We start from the raw sequence: 20,149 nt of genomic DNA on the forward strand, positions 1-20,149 counted from the left end.
AAAAAAAACAACCAAAGAAGAGAAGGAAAGAAATCATAAAGATCAGATCAGAAATAAATGAAAAAGAAATGAAGGAAAAGGTAGCAAAGATCAATAGAACTAAAAGCTGGTTTTTGGGAAGATTAACAAAATTGATAAATCATTAGCCAGACTCATCAAGGAAAAAGGGAGAAGACTCAAATCCACAGAATTAGAAATGAAAAAGGAGAAGTAAAAACTGACACTGCAGAAATACAAAGAATCATGAGGGATTACTACAAGCAAATGTATGCCTATATAATGGACAACCTGGAAGAAATGGACAAATTCTTAGAAAAGCACAACCTTCCAAGACTGAACCAGGAAGAAATAGAAAATATAAACAGACAAATCACAAGCACTGAAATTGAAACTGTGAACGAAAATCTTACAACAAACAAAAGCCCAGGACCAGATGGCTTCACAGGCGAATTCTGTCAAGCATTTAGAGAAGATTTAACACTTATCCTTCTCAAACTCTTCCAGAATATAGCAAATGGAGGAACACAATCCAACTCATTCTACAAGGCTACCATCACCCTGATACCAAAACCAGACAAAGGTGTCACAAGAAAGAAAACTGCTGGCCAATATCACTGATGAATATAGATGCAAAAATCCTCAACAAAATACTAGCAAACAGAATCCAACAGCCCATTAAAAGGATCATACACCATGATCAAGTGGAGTTTATCCCAGGGATGCAAGGATTCTTCAATATACACAAATCAATCAATGTGATACACATATCAACAAATTGAAGGATAAAAATCATATGATAATCTCAATAGATACAGAAAAAGCTTTCGACTAATCTCAACACCCATTTATGATAAAAAACCCTCCAAAAGATAGCCATAGAAGGAACTTACCTTAACATAATAAAGGCCATATATGACAAACCCACAGCCAGCATAATTCTCAATGGTGAAAAACTGAAACCATTTCCACTAAGATCAGCAAGAAGGCAAGGTTGCCCACTCTCACTGCTATTATTCAACATAGTTTTGGAAGTTTTAGCCACAGCAATCAGAGAAGAAAAAGAAATAAAAGGAATCCAAATCGGAAAAGAAGAAATAAAACTGTCACTGTTTGTTAATGACATGGTACTATACATAGAGAATCCTAAAGATGCTAGCAGAAAACTTCTAGAGCTAATCAATGAATTTGGTAAAGTAGCAGGTACAAAATTAATGCACAGAAATCTCTTGCGTCTCTATACACTAATGATGAAATATCTGAAAGAGAAATTTAGGAAACACTTCCATTTACCATCGCAACAAAAAGAGTAAAATAACTAGGAAGAAACCTACCTAAGGAGACAAAAGACCTGTATGCAAAAACTATAAGACACTGATGAAAGAAATTAAAGATGATACAAACAGATGGAGAGATATACCATGTTCTTGGATTGAAAGAATCAACGCTGTGTAAATGACTATACTACCCAAAGCAATCTACAGATTCAATGCAATCCTATCAAACTACCAATGGCATTTTTCACAGAACTAAAACAAAAAAAATCACAATTTGTATGGAAACACAAAAGACCTCGAATAGCCAAAGCATTCTTTAGAAAGAAAAACAGAGGTGGAGGAATCAGGCTCCCTGACTTCAGAGTACACCATAAAGCTACGGCAATCAAGACAGTATGGTACTGGCACAAAGACAGAAATGTAGATCAATGAAACATGATAGAAAGCCCAGAGATAAACCCATGCATTATGGGCACCTTATTTTTGATAAAGGAGGCAAGAATATACAGTGGAGAAAAGACAGCCTCTTCAACAAGTGGTGCTGGGAAAACTGGACAGCTACATGTAAAAGAATGAAATTAGAACACTCCATAACACCATACCCAAAAATAAACTCAAAATGGTTTAAAGACCTAAATGTAAGGCCAGACACTATAAAACTCTTAGAGGAAAACATAGGCAGAACACTCTATGACATAAAGATCATTTTTGGCCTACCTCCTAGAGAAATGGTAATATAAACAAAAATAAACAAATGGGACCTAATGCAACTTAAAAGCTTTTGTACAGCAAAAGAAACCATAAACAAGACCAAAAGACAACTCTCAGAATGGGAGAAAATATTTGCAAATGAAGCAACTGACAAAGGATTAATCTCCAAAATATACAAGCAGCTCACGCAGCTCACTATCAAAAAATAAAACAGCCCAATCCAAAAATGGGTAGAAGACCTAAATAGACATTTCTCCAAAGAAGATATACAGCTTGTCAACAAACACATGAAAGTATGCTCAACATCATTAATCATTAGAGAAATGCAAATCAAAACAACAATGAAACTACAAAAACTACAACTACATGTATCACCTCACACTTGTCAGAATGGCCATCATCAAAAAGTCTATGAACAATAAATTCTGGAGAGGGTGTGGAGAAAAGGGAACCCTCTTGCATTGTTGGTGTGAATGTCAATTGATACAGCCATTATGGAAAACAGAATAGAGGTTCCTTAAAAAACTACAAGTAGAACTATCATATGACCCAGTAATTCCACTACTGGGCATATACCCTGAGAAATCCATAATTCAAAAAGAGTCATGGACCACAATGTTCATTGCAGCTCTATTTACAATAATCAGGACATGGAAGCAATCTAAGTGTGCATCAACAGATGAATGGATAAAGAAGATGTAGCACATATATACAATGGCATATTACTCAGCCATAAAAGGAAACAAAATTGAGTTATGTGTAGTGAGGTGGATGGACCTAGAGTCTGTCATACAGAGTGAAGTAAGTCAGAAAGAGAAAAACAAATACTGTATGCTCACACATATATATGGAATCTAAAAAAAAAAAAAAAAGGTTCTGAAGAACATAGTAGCAGGACAGGAATGAAGTTGCAGATGTAGGGAAGCAGCTGCATAGCACAGTGAGAGCAGCTCAGTGCTTTGTGACCACCTAAGAGGGGTGCGATAGGGAGGATGGGAGGGAGATGCAAGAGGGAGGAGTTATAGGAATATATGTATATGTATAGTTGATTCACTTTGTTATACAGCAGAAACTAACTACATTGTAAAGCAATTATACTCCAATAAAGATGTTAAAAAAATAAATTTAAAAAAAAATAAAGACTCTATGCCAAGTAGATTGCTTCATTTCAGTGTGACAATCTTGAATTAGAAAGCTGGTTCTGCCATTTACTAACTTTAAAACATTGAATACGTTATTTAATCTCTCTTATCCTCCAAGTCTTTATCCTCATTCTAAAAATGGGCTGTCAATGCTTATTTGATAAAGTTATTGTCAGGATTAAAAGCTAAATCCTAATGTATCAGATATATGATATGCATTTCATTTATAATAGTAGCTCTTATTATTTTTACATTCTTCTTTGGGAAATCTACTTTCCATGCCTGTTTATAAATACTTCTAGAGGTAGTTATTGCTGTAGTTGTTATATAAATTCTATCAATGTATGTGTTAAATGCAGAAGATGAAGGAAATAATAGAAAAGAGGGGTGGGAAAAGAAAAATAGGTGGAGGAGTAAAAGGAAGGAGAACCTGTATTTACTGAGGTTTTATCATGTACCAGTACTATAATAAGACTCCAGCACACCTTGAGCCCTCCATCAGACACCATTATTATCATCCTGTTTTACAGTTAAGGAAGGTGAAGCCAGAGACGTGGAAATCATTTTCCCAATATTCTGTAAAATGGCTGGATTTATACTTATTCTAACAACTTTCCAGGGATGGGGGTTGTTTTCCCCATATAAATATTGAGGAAACATGGGCAGAAATGGACATATGTAGCTCAAGTTCACAGAATTAGCCTGATGCATCCTGGGCTTCAGCCTCAGGTCTATCTACTCCTAAAGTTCACACAATTTTTGTGGCTCCAAGGATTAATAATATGGGAAGGTCCATGTTCACTTGTAGAACTTTATTTTCAAATACACAGAATTTTGTTGTTCTTCATTGTTTCATGAAGCAAAAGCAAACACTCTATTTGAATGAGAGGTAAATTAGCTTTAAGAAAATACCCCCAATGACCTGAAAAGCAGTGTCAGTATTTTATTTTAATGGTTTTTGTTCCTAAAGGACAGAAGTAGCTTACATTAAGGGGAGTCTTCCCGGAGGCAGGTATTCATTCAAACAACAGGCATTCCTATACCCTATGTATCAAGAATCATGTCAGGTTTTGGATCATAGCTTTTGATAGTAGTGATAATTTCTAATCCTGATAAGATGGGGTGCTTTTTCTTTTGTTGAGAAGAGAGAGAGCAAGGTGGCCTGGGGACAATTCAGGGGGTTTAACATTATACTAATGGTTACCATCTAATTTCATGTGTCCTTTCCAGAACTGTTTTAAATCTTCTACCTGGTTTATCTCACCTCCTCTTCACAGACATCAGGTCAGCCCTGCCACTATTACAATAGTGTCTCTTCTTATAAATGATGAAACTGTTTCTGAGAGTGGGTACATAATTTGCCCAAAGTCATACAACTTATAAGTGGTGGAGATGCTGATCAAAACCAAATGTTTTGACCATTAAGTCCTCTGATGACAGCACATGACGTGAGAGAGTGAACCAAAAGATTGGTCATGAACAGGAGCTGAAAGATAAGACACGTTGGTCAGAAAGTCCAAGCCAATGGAGTGAGCCAGGAAGCAGTACCAGGACATAAAAACCAAATCATGAAAATTAGACCAAGTAAAGTTTACTGTGCAAAAGCTCTTAAATTTCATTAGGTCCCATTTTTTATTTTTGTTTTCATTTCCGTTTCTCTAGGAGGTGGGTCAAACAGGATCTTGCTGTGATTTATGTCATAGAGTGTTCTGCTTATGTTTTCCTCTAAGAGATTTATAGTCAGGACCTTGTCTTTCTGGTTGGTAGGGTTGCATCCAGTGGTGTGTTATGGGATGTCTGTGAACTTAGTATGATTTTAGGAAGCCTCTCTGCTAATGGGTGGGGTTGTGTTCCTGTCTTGCTAGTTTCTTGGCATGGGGTGTCCAGCACCCGAGCTTGCTGGCTGTTGGGTGGAGCTGGGTCTTAGCATTGAGATGGAGATCTCTGGGAGAGCTCTTGCTAACTGATATTACATGGGGTGGGAGGTCTCTGATGGGCCAATGTCCTGAACTCATCTCTCCCACCTCAGAGGCTCAGGCCTGACACCAGTCCAGAGCACTAAGACGCTGTCAGCCACACGGCTGAGAAGAAAAGGGAGAAAAAAAGAAAGAAAAAAAAATTTAAAAATAAAATAAAATATTTAAAATAAAAAAATAGAAAAATTTTGTAATCAAAGAAAAAGAAGAGAGTGACCAAACCAATAAACATATCCGCCAATGATAACAAGCACTAAAAACTATACAAATATAAACATAAAAATCAGAAATAAGTCAGTGTCAGACAGCAAACCCCAAGTCTACAGTTGCTCCCAAAGTGCACCACCTCAATTTTGGGATGATTCATTGTCTATTCAGGTATTCCACAGATGCAGGGTATATCAAGTTGATTGTAGGGATTTAATCTGCTGCTCCTGAGGCTGCATGGAGAGATTTACCTTTCTCTTCTTTGTTCGCACAGCTCCTGGGGTTCAGCTTTGGATTTGGCCCCACCTCTGCATGTAGGTCACCCTCAGGCCTCTGTTCCTGCCCAGACAGGATGGGGTTAAAGCAGCGGCTGATTAGGAGGCTCTGGCTCACTCTGTCAGGGGGAGGAAGGGTTACGGTAGTTATAATTGGAATGTGGGGCAAACCTGCAGCAGCAGAGGCCAGCATGACCTTGCAACAGCCTGAGATGCACCTTGTGTTCTCCCAGGGAAGTTGTACCAGGATCACGGGACCCTGGCAGTGGTGGGCTGCACAGTCTCCCAGGAGGGGAGGTGCGGATAGTGACCTGTGCTTGCACACAGGATTCTTGGTGGCTGCAGCAGCAGCATTAGTGTTTCATGTCCGTCTCTGGTGTCCGAGCTAATAGCCGTGGCTCATGCCTGTCTCTGGAGCTCATTTAGGCAGTGCTCTACCTTCTGTGGGCAGATGGGGAAGGAATCCCCTCACCTTGCACACCCTGAAACAATGGTCTATTGTCTCTTAGGCAGGTCCAGACTTTTTCCCAGACTCCCTCACTGCTGGTTGTGGCACAGTAGCCCCCTTCAGTCTGTGTTCACACAGCCAAGCCCAGTCCTCTCCCTGGGATCTGACCTCTGAAGCCCGAGCCTCAGTTCCCAGTCCCCACCCATCCTAGTGGGTGAGCAGACAAGCCTCTCAGGCTGGTGAGTGCTGGTCGGCTCTGATCAGCTGTGCGGGAATCTTTCCACCTTGCTCTCTACACCACTGTTGCTATGCTCTCCTCCATGGTTCTGAAGCTTCCCCCCACCCCCTCCCAACCCCTGTCTATGCCAGTGAAGGGGCTTCCTAGTGTGTGGAAACTTTTCCTCCAACACAGCTCCCTCCCAGAGGTGCAAGTCCCATCCCTATTCTTTTGTCTCTGTTTTTTTCTTTTTTCTTTTCCCCTACTCAGGTACGTGGGGATTTTCTTGCCATTTGGGAAGTCTGAGGTCTTCTGTCAGCATTCAGCAGGTGTTCTGTAGGAGTTGTTCCACATGTAGATGTATTTTTGATGCATTTGTGGGGAGGAAGGTGATCTCCATGTCTTACTCCTCTACCATCTTGAAGGTCCCCTCACATTATAGTTTTAAACAACATTTTCCATGTTTTCAATAGATATATGCAAGTACAGGTGAATAATGATAATTTCATTTAAATTTTCCAGTCCTATTACTTTTCTTTACTTATTGTATTGACTACTGCCACCAGAAAAATGTTGAATAGTAGTTTTTATTTCCTGAGTTCTTATCTCAGCAGAAAGTTTCCCATGTTTTACCATTAAGTCTACTTTTTTGCAATCTTTTTTTTCATTTATTTTATCTGATTAGATAAGTACACTTCTGTTTCTAGTTTGCTTAAGGTTTTGTTTTTGGTTTGTGTAAATAATGATTAGACATTAATTTTATCACTTCTTCTTGAATTAGTCATTAATTTCCCCTAAAGATTCAAATAATGGCATAAAGTTGTTCGTAATATCATCTTATTTAAATGTCTGTTGGATCTACCCTATCTTTATTCTAATATTTTTAATGTGTGCTTTTTCTCTATTTATCATGACTAGCCCTGTTAGGGAATTATCAATTTTACTATTTGTTTCAACAAATTGGCTTCTGACTCTGTTGTCTACATTGTATATTTATTTTCCTTTTATTTTTTCTGCTTATTTTCTATTTTTTTTCTATCTACTTTGTTTGGGCTTATTTGACATTCTTTGAATATCTCAAGAAGCATATCTATTCATCTATTTTTAATCTTTTAAAACAATATGTATGCTTAACATGAGAAATTTCTTTAACTTCAGTTGTAGTTTCATTATAAGGTTTGACGTTTTATTATATTTTCATTCTATCCAAACTATCTTCTAATTTTCATTATAATTTCTTCATTGACACATTGTAAATTTAGAACTGATTTTACTTACTTTCAAAATTAAAACTTAAATTGTAGTTACCTTCTTGTTATTCATTCCAAGCTTAGACCTATATGATCAGAATATTCTTTGTATGATTTCAGTTCCATGTACCTTTGAAAGTATTCTGTAGTTATCAGGTGTAGTGTTCTATGTATATCAAACAGACCAGGGTGTTTATTTTTTTACTTTGTTTTATTTTTTTTAACATCTTTATTGGAGTATACTTGCTTTACCATGGTGTATTAGTTTCCGCTTTACAACAAAGTGAATCAGTTATGCATATACATATATCCCCATACCTCTTCCCTCTTGCATCTTCCTCCCTCCCACCCTCCCTATCCCACCCCTCTAGGTGGTCACAAAACATCGAGCTGATCTCTGTGTGCTACGTGGCTGTTTCCCACTAGCTATCTATTTTACATTTGGTAGTGTATATATGTCCGTGCCACTCTCTCACTTTGTCCCAGCTTACACTTCCCCCTCCTCCTCCCCATATCCTCAAGTCCATTCTCTAGTAGGTCTGCATCTTTATTCACGTCATGCCCCTGGGTTCTTCATGACATTTTTTTTTTTTTAGATTCCATATATATGTGTTAGCATACGTTATTTGTTTTTCTCTTCCTGACTTACTTCATTCTGTATGACAGTCTCTAGGTCCATCCACCTCACTACAAAAACTCAGTTTTGTTCCTTTTTATGGCTGAGTAATATTCCATTGTATATATGTGCCACATCTTCTTTATCCATTCATCTGCCGATGGACACAGGTTGCTTCCATGTCCAGGCTAGTGTAAATAGAGCTGCAATGAACATTTTTGTACATGACTCTTTTTGAATTATGGTTTTCTCTGGGTATATGCCCAGCAGTGGGATTGCTGGGTCGTATGGCAGTTCTATTTACAGTTTTTTAAGAAACGTCTATGCTGTTCTCCATAGTGGCTGTATCAATTGACATTCCCACCAACAGTGCAAGAGGATTCCCTTTTCTCCACACCCTCTCCAGCATTTATTGTTTCTAGATTTTTTGATGATGGCCATCCTGACCAGTGTGAAATGATATCTCATTGTAGTTTTGATTTGCATTTCTCTAATGATTAATGACATTGACCATTCTTTCCTGTGTCTGTTGGCAATCTCTGTATCTTCTTTGGAGAAATCTCTATTAAAGTCTTCTGCCCATTTTTGGGTAGGGTTTTTTGTTTTTTTTTAATATTGACCTGCATGAGCTGCTTGTAAATTTTGGAGATTAATCGTTTGTCAGTTGCTTCATTTGCAAATATTTTCTCCCATTCTGAGGGTTGTCTTTTGGTCTTGTTTATGGTTTCCTTTGCAGTGCAAAAACTTTTAAGTTTCATTAGGCCTCATTTGTTTATTTTTTTTTAATTTCCATTTCTCAAGGAGGTGGGTCAAAAGAATCTTTCTGTGATTTCTGTCATAGAGTGTTCTGCCTATGTTTTCCTCTATGAGTTTGATGGTGTCTGGCCTTACATTTAGGTCTTTAATCCATTTTGAGTTTATTTTTGTGTATGGTGTTATGGAGTGTTCTAATTTCATTCTTTTACATGTCGCTGTCGAGTTTTCCCAGCACCACTTATTGAAGAGGCTGTCTTTTCTCCATTATATATTCTTGCCTCCTTTATCAAAGATAAGGTGATCATATGTGTGTGGGTTTATCTCTGGGCTATCTATCCTGTTCCATTGATCTATATTTCTGTTTCTGTGCCAGCACCATACTGTCTTGATAACTGTACCTTTGTAGTATACTCTGAAGTCAGGGAGCCTAAGTCCTCCAGCTCCGTTTTTCTTTCTCAAGATTGCTTTGGCTATTCGGGATCTTTTGTGTTTCCATACAAATTGTGTAATTTTTCATTCTATATCTGTAAAAAATGCCAGTGGTAGTATGATAGGGATTGCATTGAATCTGTAGATTGCTTTGGAAGTAGATTCATTTTCACAATGTTGATTCTTCCAATCCAAGAACATGGTATATCTCTCCATCTATTTGTATCATCTTTAATTTCTTTCATCATTGTCTTATAATTTTCGGCATCCAGGTCTTTTGTCTCCTTAGGTAGGTTTATTCCTAGATATTTTATTCTTTTTGTTGCAATAGAAAATGGGACTGCTTTCTTAATTTCACATTCAGATTTTTCATCATTAGTGTATAGGAATTCAAGAGACTTCTGTGAAGTAATTTTGTATCCTGCTACTTTGCCAAATTCATTGATTACATCTAGTAGTTTTCTGGTAGCATCTTTAGGATTCTCTATTTATAGTATCATGTCATCTGCAAAGAGTGACAGCTTTATTTCTTCTTTTCCAATTTGGATCACTTTTACTTCTTTTTCTTCTCTGATTGCTGTGGCTAAAATTTCCAAACCTATGTTGAATAATAGTGGTGAGTGGGCAACCTTGTCTTGTTCCTGATCTTAGTGGAAATGGTTTCAGTTTTTCACCACTCGGAACAATGTTGGTTGTGGGTTTGTCATATATGGCCTTTATTACATTGAGGAAAGTTCCCTCTAGGCCTACTTTCTGGAGGATTTTTCTCATAAATAGGTGCTGAATATTGTCGAAAGCTTTCTTTGCATCTATTGAGATGAGCAAATGGTTTTTCTCCTTTAATTGGTTAATATGGTGTATCACATTGATTGATTTGTGTATATTGAAGAAGTCTTGCATTCCTGGCATAAACCCCACTTGATCATAGTGTATGATCCTTTTAATGGGCTGTTGGAGTCTGTTTGCTAGTATTTTGTTGAGGATTTTTGCATCTATGTTCTTCAGTGATATTGGCCTGTAGTTTTCTTTCTTTGTGACATCTTTTTCTGGTTTTGGTGTCAGAGTGATGGTGGCCTCATAGAATGAGTTTGGGAGTGTTCCTCCATTTGCTATATTTTGGAAGAGTTTTAGAAGTATAGGTGTTAGCTCTTCTCTAAGTGTTTGATAAAGTTTGCCTGAAGCCATCTGGTCCTGGGGTTTTTTTGGTGGACGATTTTTAATCACAGTTTCAATTTCAGTGCTTGTGATTGGTCTGTTCATATTTTCTACTTCTTCCTTGTTCAGTCTCAGAAGGTTGTGCATTTCTATGAATTCATCCATTTCTTCCAAGTTGTCCATTTTATTGGCATAGAATTGCTTGAAGTAATCTCTCATGATCGTTTGTATTTCTGCAGTGTCAGTTGTTACTTTTCCTTTTTTATTTCTCATTCTATTGATTTGAGCCTTCTCCGTTTTTTTCTTGATAAGTCTGGCTAATGGTTTATCAATTTTGTTTATCTTGTCAAAGAACCAGCTTTTAGTTTTCTTTATGTTTGCTATCATTTCCTTCATTTCTGTTTTCATTTATTTCTGATATGATCTTTATGATTTATTTCCTTTTGTTAACTTTGGGGTTTTTTTGTTCTTATTTCTCTAATTGCTTTAGGTGTAAGGTTAGGTTGTTTATTTCAGATGTTTCTTGTTTCCTAAGGTAGGATTGTATTGCTATAAACTTCCCTCTTAGAACTGCTTTTGCTGTATCCCATAGATTTGGGGTCATCGTGCTTTCATAGTCATTTGTTTCTAGGTATTTTTTTATTTCCTCTTTGATTTCTTCAGTGATCTCTTGTTTATTAAATACAGTGCTGTTTAGCCTCCATGTGTTTGTATTTCTTACAGATTTTTTTCCTGTAATTGATATCTAGTCTCATAGCATTGTGGTCAGAAAAGATACTTGATACTATTTCAATTTTCTAAAGTTTACCAAGGCTTGATTTGTGACCCAGGATATGATCTATCCTGGAGAATGTTCCATAAGCAATTGAGAAGAATGTGTATTCTGTTGTTTTTGGATGGAATGTCCTATAAATATCAATTAAGTCCATCTTGTTTAATGTATCATTTAAAGCTTGTGTTTCCTTATTTATTTTCATTTTGGATGATCTGTCCATTGGTGAAAGTGGTGTGTTAAAGTCCCCTACTATGATTGTGTTACTGTTGATTTCCTCTTTTATGGCTGTTAGTATTTGCCTTATGTATTGAGGTGCTTCTATGTTGTGTGCATAAATATTTACAATTGTTATATCTTCTTCTTGGATTGATCCCTTGATCTTTATGTAGTGTCCTTCTTTGTCTCTTGTCATAGTCTCTGTTTTAGTCTATTTTGTCTGATATGAGAATTGCTACTCCCGCTTTCTTTTGATTTCCATTTCAATGGAATATCTTTTTCCATCCCCTCACTTTCAGTCTGTATGTGTCCCTAGGTCTGAAGTGGGTCCCTTGTAGATAGCATATACATGGGTCTTGTTTTTGTATCTGTTCAGCCAATCTATGTCTTTTGGTTGGAGCATTTAATCCATTTACATTTAAGGTAATTATCAATATGTATGTTCCTATTACCGTTTTCTTAATTGTTTTGGGTTTATTATTGTAGGTCTTTTCTTCCTCTTTTGTTTCCTGCTTAGAGAAGTTCCTTTAGCATTTGTTGTAAAGCTGGTTTGGTGGTGCTGAATTCTCTTAGCTTTTGATTTTCTGTAAAGGTCTTAATTTCTCCATCAAATCTGAATGAGATCCTTACTGGGTAGAGTAATCTTGGTTGTACGTTTTTCTCCTTCATCACTTTAAATATGTCCTGCCACTCCCTTCTGGTTTGCAGTGTTTCTGCTGAAAGATCAGCTGTTAACATTATGGGGATTCCCTTATGTGTTATTTGTTGTTTTTCCCTTGCTGCTTTTAATATGTTTTCTTTGGATTTATCCTGTATGGTACTCTCTGTGCTTCCTGGACTTTATTGACTATTTGCTATCCCATATTAGGGAATTTTTCAACTATAATCTCTTCAAATATTTTCTCAGTCTCTTTCTTTTTCTCTTCTTTTTCTGGGACCCTTATAATTCAAATGTTGGTGCATTTAATATTGTCCCAGCAGTCTCTGAGACTGTCCTCAATTATTTTCATTATTTTTTCTTTGTTCTGCTATTTATCCCTTCTAGAGAATTTTAAATTTAATTTATTATGTTGTTGATCACTGTTTGTTTGCTTTTTAGTTCATCTAGGTCCTTGTTAAACATTTCTTGTATTTTCTCCAATCTATTTCCAAGATTTTGGATCATCTTTACTATCATTATTCTGAATTCTTTTTCAGGTAGGCTGCCTATTTCCTCTTCATTTGTTAGGTCTGGTGGGTTTTTTCCTTGCTCCTTCATCTGCTGTGTGTTCCTCTATCTTCTCATTTTGCTTAACTTACTGTGTTTGGGGTCTCCTTTACACAGGCTACAGGTTCATAGTTCCTGTTATTTTTGGTGTCTGTCCCCAGTGGCTAAGGTTGGTTCAGTGAATTGGGTAGGCTCCCTGGTGGAGGGGACTAGTGCCTGTGTTCTGGTGGATGAGGCTGTATCTTGTCTTTCTGGTGGGCATGTCCACGTCTGGTGGTGTGTTTTCCATTGTCTGTGGCCTTATTATGATTTTAGGCAGCCTCTATGCTAATGGATGGGGTTCTGTTCCTGTCTTGCTAGTTGTTTGGCATATGGTGTCCTGCACTGTAGCCTGCTGGTGGTTGAGGGAAGCTGGGTCTTGGTGTTGAGATGGAGATCTCTGGGAGATTTTTTCCATTTGATATTACACAGAGCTGGGCATTCTCTTGTGGACCATATCCTGAACTTGGATCTCCCACCTCAGTGGCACAGCCCTGTCGCCTGGCTGGAGCACCAAGAGCCTTCCTCCACATGACTCAGAATAAAAGCAAGGAAATAAAGAAAGCAATAAAGAAAGAAGATAAAATAAAAGAAAATAAATTTATTAAAATAAAAATTAAAAAATAATTATTAAGAAAAATAATTTATTAAGTAATAAGAAAAAAAGACAGACAGAACCCTAGGACAAATGGTAAAAGCAAAGCTATACAGACAAAATCACACAGAACATACACATACATGCACACTCACAAAAAGAGAAAAGGGAAAAAATATATAAATTGTTGCTCCCAAAGTCCACCTCCTCAATTTGGGATGATTCGTTTTCTATTCAGGTATTCCACAGAGGCAGTGTACATCAAGTTGATTGTGGAGATTTAATTCGCTGTTCCTGAGACTGCTGGGATAAATTTCCATTTCTCTTCTTTGTTCGCTCATCTCCTGGGGTTCAGCTTTGGATTTGGACCCACCTCTGTGTGTAGGTAGACTGAGGGCATATGTTCTTCGCTCAGACAGGATGGGGTTAAAGGAGCAGCTGATTCGGGGGCTCTGGCTCACTCAGGCCAGGGGGAGGGAGGGGCACAGATGCGGGGCGAGTCTGTGGCGGCAGAGGCCGGCGTGACGTTGCACCACCCTGAGGCATGCTGTGCGTTCTCCTGGGGAAGTTGTCCTTGGATCACGTGACCCTGGCCAGGGTGGGCTGCACAGGCTCCCGGGATGGGCAGTGTGGAGAGTGACCTGTGCTGGCACACAGGCTTCTTGGTGGCGGCAGCAGCAGCCTTAGAGTCTCATGCCCGTTTCTGGTGTCCGCGCTGATAGCCGCAGCTCGCGCCTGTGTCTAGAGCTCCTTTAAGCGGCGCTCTGATTTCCCTCTCCTCTCGCACCGTGAAACAAAGGCAAGAAAAAGTCTCTTGTCTCTTCAGCAGCTCGAGAGATTTCCCGGACTCCCTCCCAGCTAGCTCTGGCACACTAGCCCCCTTCAGACTGTGTTCATGCAGCCAACCCCAGTCCTCTCCCTGGGATCCGACCAAAGCCCGAGCCTCAGCTCCCAGCCCCGCCCGCCCCGGCGGGTGTGCAGACAAGCCTCTCGGGCTGATGAGTGCTAGTCGGCACCAATCCTCTGTGCTGGAATCTCTCTGCTTTGCCCTCCGCACCCTGGTGGCTGTTCTCTCCTCCACGACTCCGAAGCTTCCCCCCTCCACCACCCGCAGTCTCTGCCTGCAAAAGGGCTTCCTAGTGTGTGGAAACCTTTCCTCCTTCACAGCTCCCTCCCACTGGTGCAGGTCCCGTCCCTATTCTTTTATCTCTGTTTTTTCTTTTTTCTTTTTCCCTACCCAGGTACATGGGGAATTTCTTGCCTTTTGGGAGGTCTGAGGTCTTCTTCCAGAGTTCAGTAGGTGGTCTGTAGGAGTTGTTCCACATGTAGATGTATTTCTGATGTATTTGTGGGGAGGAAGGTGATCTCCACGTCTTACTCTTCCACCATCTTGAAGCTCTTCCAGGATTTTTTAATTTTATTTTTAATCTTCAATATACTTAGCTTCTCTGATTTTATTGATGCCTGTTCTATCAGTGACTGAGAAGGGTGTGACAAAATTTCCACGATTGAAACTGAAATTCCATGATTGAACATTTGTATTATTATCCTCTTAAATCTGTCAATATTTGCACTATGCATTTGGGGGACATACTGTTAGAAAAATAAATAATTAGAATTTCTATATAATCCTAATGGACAGGCACTTTTAAAATAATAAAATATCCTTTTTCTCTCTTGCAATTTTTAAATATCATTATTTTGAGATTTTAAAATAATATTTAACTTTTTAATATTTAAAATGAAAAATATTAACTATACTATGCTGATATGGATACTTGTCAGACTTCTTTTGTTTAATGTTTCCATGACATATTTCTATGTCTGTTTACTTCCTGTTTCTCTATATCCTTATATTTGTAATCTATCTCTTTTAAGCTACACAAAGTTAGATTAACAGAAAAATTGCAATGATAGCACATAGCACTTCCATATACCCCACACTCAGTTTCCCCTATTACTAATATCTTACATTAGTATAGTAGTTTGTTACAGCTAATAAACTGATACTGATATATTATTATTATTATTTTTTTTTGCGGTATGCGGGCCTCTCACTGTTGTGGCCTCCCCCGTTGCGGAGCACAGGCTCCGGACGCGCAGGCTTCAGACGCGCAGGCTCCGGACGCGCAGGCTCAGCGGCCATGGCTCACGGGCCCAGCCGCTCCGCGGCATATGGGATCCTCCCAGACCGGGGCACGAACCCGTATCCCCTGCATCGGCAGGCGGACTCTCAACCACTTGCACCACCAGGGAGGCCCTGATATATTATTATAAATAAAATTTGTGCTTTGATCAGATTTCTTCTGTTTTTACCTAATGTCTTTTTCTGTCCCAAAATGCCATCCAGGATACCCCATCACATTTACTCATCATGTTTATTTAGCTTCCTCTTGGAGGTTGGTATTCTGTCTTTGTGAAGTCTCATCCCTTGTTCTACTGCATAGTCATGTGGAATTCCAACTGAATGACATTTTTTTTTAATTGAGATTTTTTCGAGGTCCCTCCTCTCATAGACCCATAAGGATGCTGGAAACTTTCCTCTGCTTGTTAGTCGGCCAGCTGCTCTTGAGAAATGGAGAATCCAATCCACTGAGATGAAAAGTCATGACAAATATAGTGGTCAGCTGTATGGACTTTGGGTCAAGCAGTTGTTGCTTTAATAGTGCTCTGACATCTTAAAATACATTAAAATGTTTTTCTAGCATTTTAATTTTTTTTTACAGTGGGAATGTCCATCTGCACAAAACTAGTTCACCTTAACCATAATGGGTAAAGGCATTTAAAAACATTTGCTCTATATTGCACACTAGGTTTCCCAAATATTGTACCAATTTACATTCTTAGTAAAATTTTATCAGTAACTATTTATCCAAAGTTCAATAACAATGTCTATAAGTAGTATTGTTGAAGTTTAAGAAGAGAAACAATCAGGATTCATTTATTTATTGGTTTATTCAACACATATTTTTGAGCTCTTACTGTATAGCAGGCATTCTATCTTTCCTCTTACTTTCAAGGGACTTTAGAGAAATTGTTTTCCATCCCTCTCTCCAGCAGCCTTTAAGCTATATGAAGAAGTTACCTTCTAAGAAAAAAATAATGTTAATAATATTACTGTATAAGTACGGATGCCTACCTACCTCATATTCACAAAACTAAAGAGTAACCTTGAGGTCCTTCAATTGAATGAACACTATTTACTCCAACTGATATTCTGTTTAACTTAAAACACACACACACACACAGAACAGAAGTTCTACTGGCAATCTTTAAATGAAAGTTTCTCTCACCAAAAAATAAAATAAAATAAAATAAAATAAAATAAACTATATAAGAGAAAGAGGAGGAGACTATTTGAAATCTCCTATATGGTTTAAATTGCTTCATTAGGTATACATAGATTGGTGATCCATATAATTGATTTTTTAAAAAGATCATAATTAGACATTCATTTAAACACTTTCATTAAGTAAGAGTACATCAGGACATGGAGTATTATGTCTTAATATTCTCTTCTCCACTCTCAACCCATAAATCACATACCATGCATCATTTAGACTAATAGAAGATAATTTAAAATTATTGATCAATTACTTTTGTGTGCTACACAATGTTCTAAGGGCTTTCATCAATAGCAGCAATGGAACATAATTAAAATAAAAACAATATTAGTGGCCACTATTTATCAAATATCACATGCATGGCTCACCATAAGCAGTTTACAATCATGATCTCAGTTAATACTGACATCAGCCATCTGAATTAATTGTTCCTAGTTTCCACTTTTTCTACTGATCAGGGAACTGTTGCTCATTTAGAGGAAATGTGAATATCAACTGAAGCACCAAAACACTTCAGAGGATAATTGATATGAATGAAAATATCAAGTTATAGCTAATTTAATTAAACAGTAAATAAAACTATATGTTCATTGCATGGTAAAATTTATGAGACATTCTAGCCTTAGAAACTTGGTTTTAATTAGGCGGAGCTAAATAAATGACTAGTTCCCAAAGTTAGAGGGGATTTGTTTTTCTCAGCATGCCATTCTCAAGAAATAAAATCTTTTTTTTTAAATAGTAAATGCTTCTCTGTTACATGGACAGGCCCTACTGATCCATTTTTTATTTAAGTATAGCAATAGAATATAGAAATATATACCATTTCCACTTTATGATTGGGGATACTACCCTAGGATTCCACTAATTTATGATCTACTATGAATCAAGAGTATATACAAGGTAAGAATATAGTGTTTTTTATAAACACTTTTTTCACAAAATTATATTGTTTCTTAAAGAAAAATGCTTTTAATAGGAATACTGTATAATCCATGAAAATAGAAAAATTGTGCACTTTTTATGGATGAGAAAACTAAATCTCAGTGGAGTTAAGTGAATAGCCAACTTGCTAAATCTGAGAGCTTAAAGAAATTTTATCTAAAATGGTATTGGTTCACGTGTATTTGATGTTCTTGTGTGACTTTATAGGGAAGGTGTAAAGGAAGTAGGAGAGGTCTGTTTTATGTGACTTTGTTGGAATTCACATATAGTGAACTTGAGCTTTGCTTTCAAAGCTATTAATACAGCCCCCACTGAGAACAGTGGAAATACACTAGCTTTTGGTCAATTTGAATGCCTAGTCATTATCACTTGGCAGTCATTTCTTTGAAAAAAGTTCAAGAGTGTGTGTTAAATGTTTAATTCTTTTAGCTACACAGCTTTTAAGAAATATAAAAATGTTTCAGTATTGTTTATCATATTTGAATTAACCATGTAGGATTCCTAATAACAAGTCCTTACAATTCCTTTTTTACTTCTTGCTTTTGAATTGGTTTTCTTTGATTGACTTACTTGTGTCTGTATACATAAAATGCAACACTTCCCCAAAGTACAGCCCTTTCCTGTCAAACAAAGCACCATTCTTAGAGTGCCAGGATGACCTATCCCCACACATTTCCTATCTTATCATGGCCCCTGCCCAAATTCTTCAGTAGCTCCCCTTATGCTAAACAAGATCTGAACTCCTTCTCCTGGCATATTTCCTACCTTCTCTCTCCAAATTTATATTCCGCTACTTTCTCTCTCAAAACAGATGCTTTAAAAAGATGGGTAACCAGTAGTTTCCACAATATTCCTTGTTTTCTCATTCCTCTTGTGTTTGTTAATGCTGCAATCTCTGCAATGTTCCTTCCCATCCCTCCACCTTCCTCTCATTGGTCTTTGTCCAGAACTACCCTAAGGCATGTGTAGCTACACATTGTAATAGTTTGAACCTCTATGTCCCTTTAAAAAGTTCTCATACATTCATTTCCTCAATAATCATTCAACAGTCACTGGGTGCCAAATATTGTACTTAGGTTTGGAGAGAATTGGGCTTCTAGGGTTAAAATGATTAACTAGAGGCACAGCTCCTGCTCTAAAGAAATTCCTACACTAATAGGGAGAAAAAAATGCTTAATGCTGTATGTTATACAAGTGCCTTGCTATAGATGTCCATTAGTCATTAATGTCCTGCTTTAAATTGATAATCTTTTACATTAAAATTTCCCTGCTCAATTACTGGTGTGGTTTCTGTCTCCTAACTGGACTCCGGCCAATGTAACAGGGGAGCCCAGGAGCTTTGGAAGCACATATAGGACCTTTAACATAATGCCTGATGGAGAATGGGGATTCAGGTATCTTCTCACTAGAGATACCCTCCAACTAGTAGAAACTATGGTGCTTGGAATTGATTAACTGCTCATTGAATGAATAAATAAGATAAATACTTTTTAATATTAGTTTTTACAAAAGTCTTATAAAGTAAATAGAGAAGGAATCAGTATTATCAATTAACAAATAAGTATGTGGTAGCCAAACTGGTCAGATCAACTTACCAAGGACACTTAGTAATCATCTGACAATTCTTTACCATTTGATCCATCAATCCCGCTTCCAGACATTATCCAGAGGAATTGAAATCTGGATCTCAAAGAGATATCTGCACTCTCATGTTCATTGCAGTGTTATGTACAATAGTCAAGATATGGAAACAACCTAAATGCCATTGACAGATGAATGGATAAAGAAAATGTGGTGTATACATACAATGGCATATTATTAAGACTTAAAAAAAAGAATATCTTGCCATTTGCAACCATATGGCTGAGTCTGAATGACATTATGCTAAGTGGAATAAGCCAGACACAGAAAGACAAGTACTGCATGATCTCACTTACATGCAGAATCTAGTCAAACCATGTGGAAATAGTCAGATTCACAGAAGCAGAGAGTAGTTGCCAGGTGGGTGCCAGGTGGTTGCCAGGAGCTATGGGGAGGAGGGAATATGGGAGGTGTTGGTCAAAGGGTGCAAAGTTTTAGTTATGCAGGGTAAGTAAGTAAGTAAGTTCTGGAGATCTACTGTACAACCTAGTGCCTATGGATAAAAATTATTTTATACTTAAATTTTTGCTAAGATGATAGACCTTATATTAAGTGTTTTTATCACAAAAAGAAAGAAAAAAAGCAACACAAAACAATAAAGAGGGCAGGCAAATTTTTGGACTGGTGGATAAGTTTATGCCATTGATTGTGATAATAGTTTCACTGGTGTATGCTTAACGCCAAACAAATCAAGTTGTATATATTTACAGTTTTTTGTATGTCAAAAAAATCATTGTATGGCAATTTTTGGACCAGAACACAGTTCTGTTCATGTCTAAGCAAGTGATTTTTCCAATTTATCAAAAATGTTGCAAAAAATTATATTTAACATGTAGGTACTAAAAGGTGGTATGATTTTTGTCTTTCATTTTAAGGAAGTATGGGAAAATATTTTGGCTGTTCAGAAATCTGTTCCAAGACCTCCCTTCCTCTT

This window comes from Mesoplodon densirostris, chromosome 1 (assembly GCF_025265405.1).
Source record: "Mesoplodon densirostris isolate mMesDen1 chromosome 1, mMesDen1 primary haplotype, whole genome shotgun sequence".
NCBI lineage: Eukaryota > Metazoa > Chordata > Mammalia > Artiodactyla > Ziphiidae > Mesoplodon > Mesoplodon densirostris.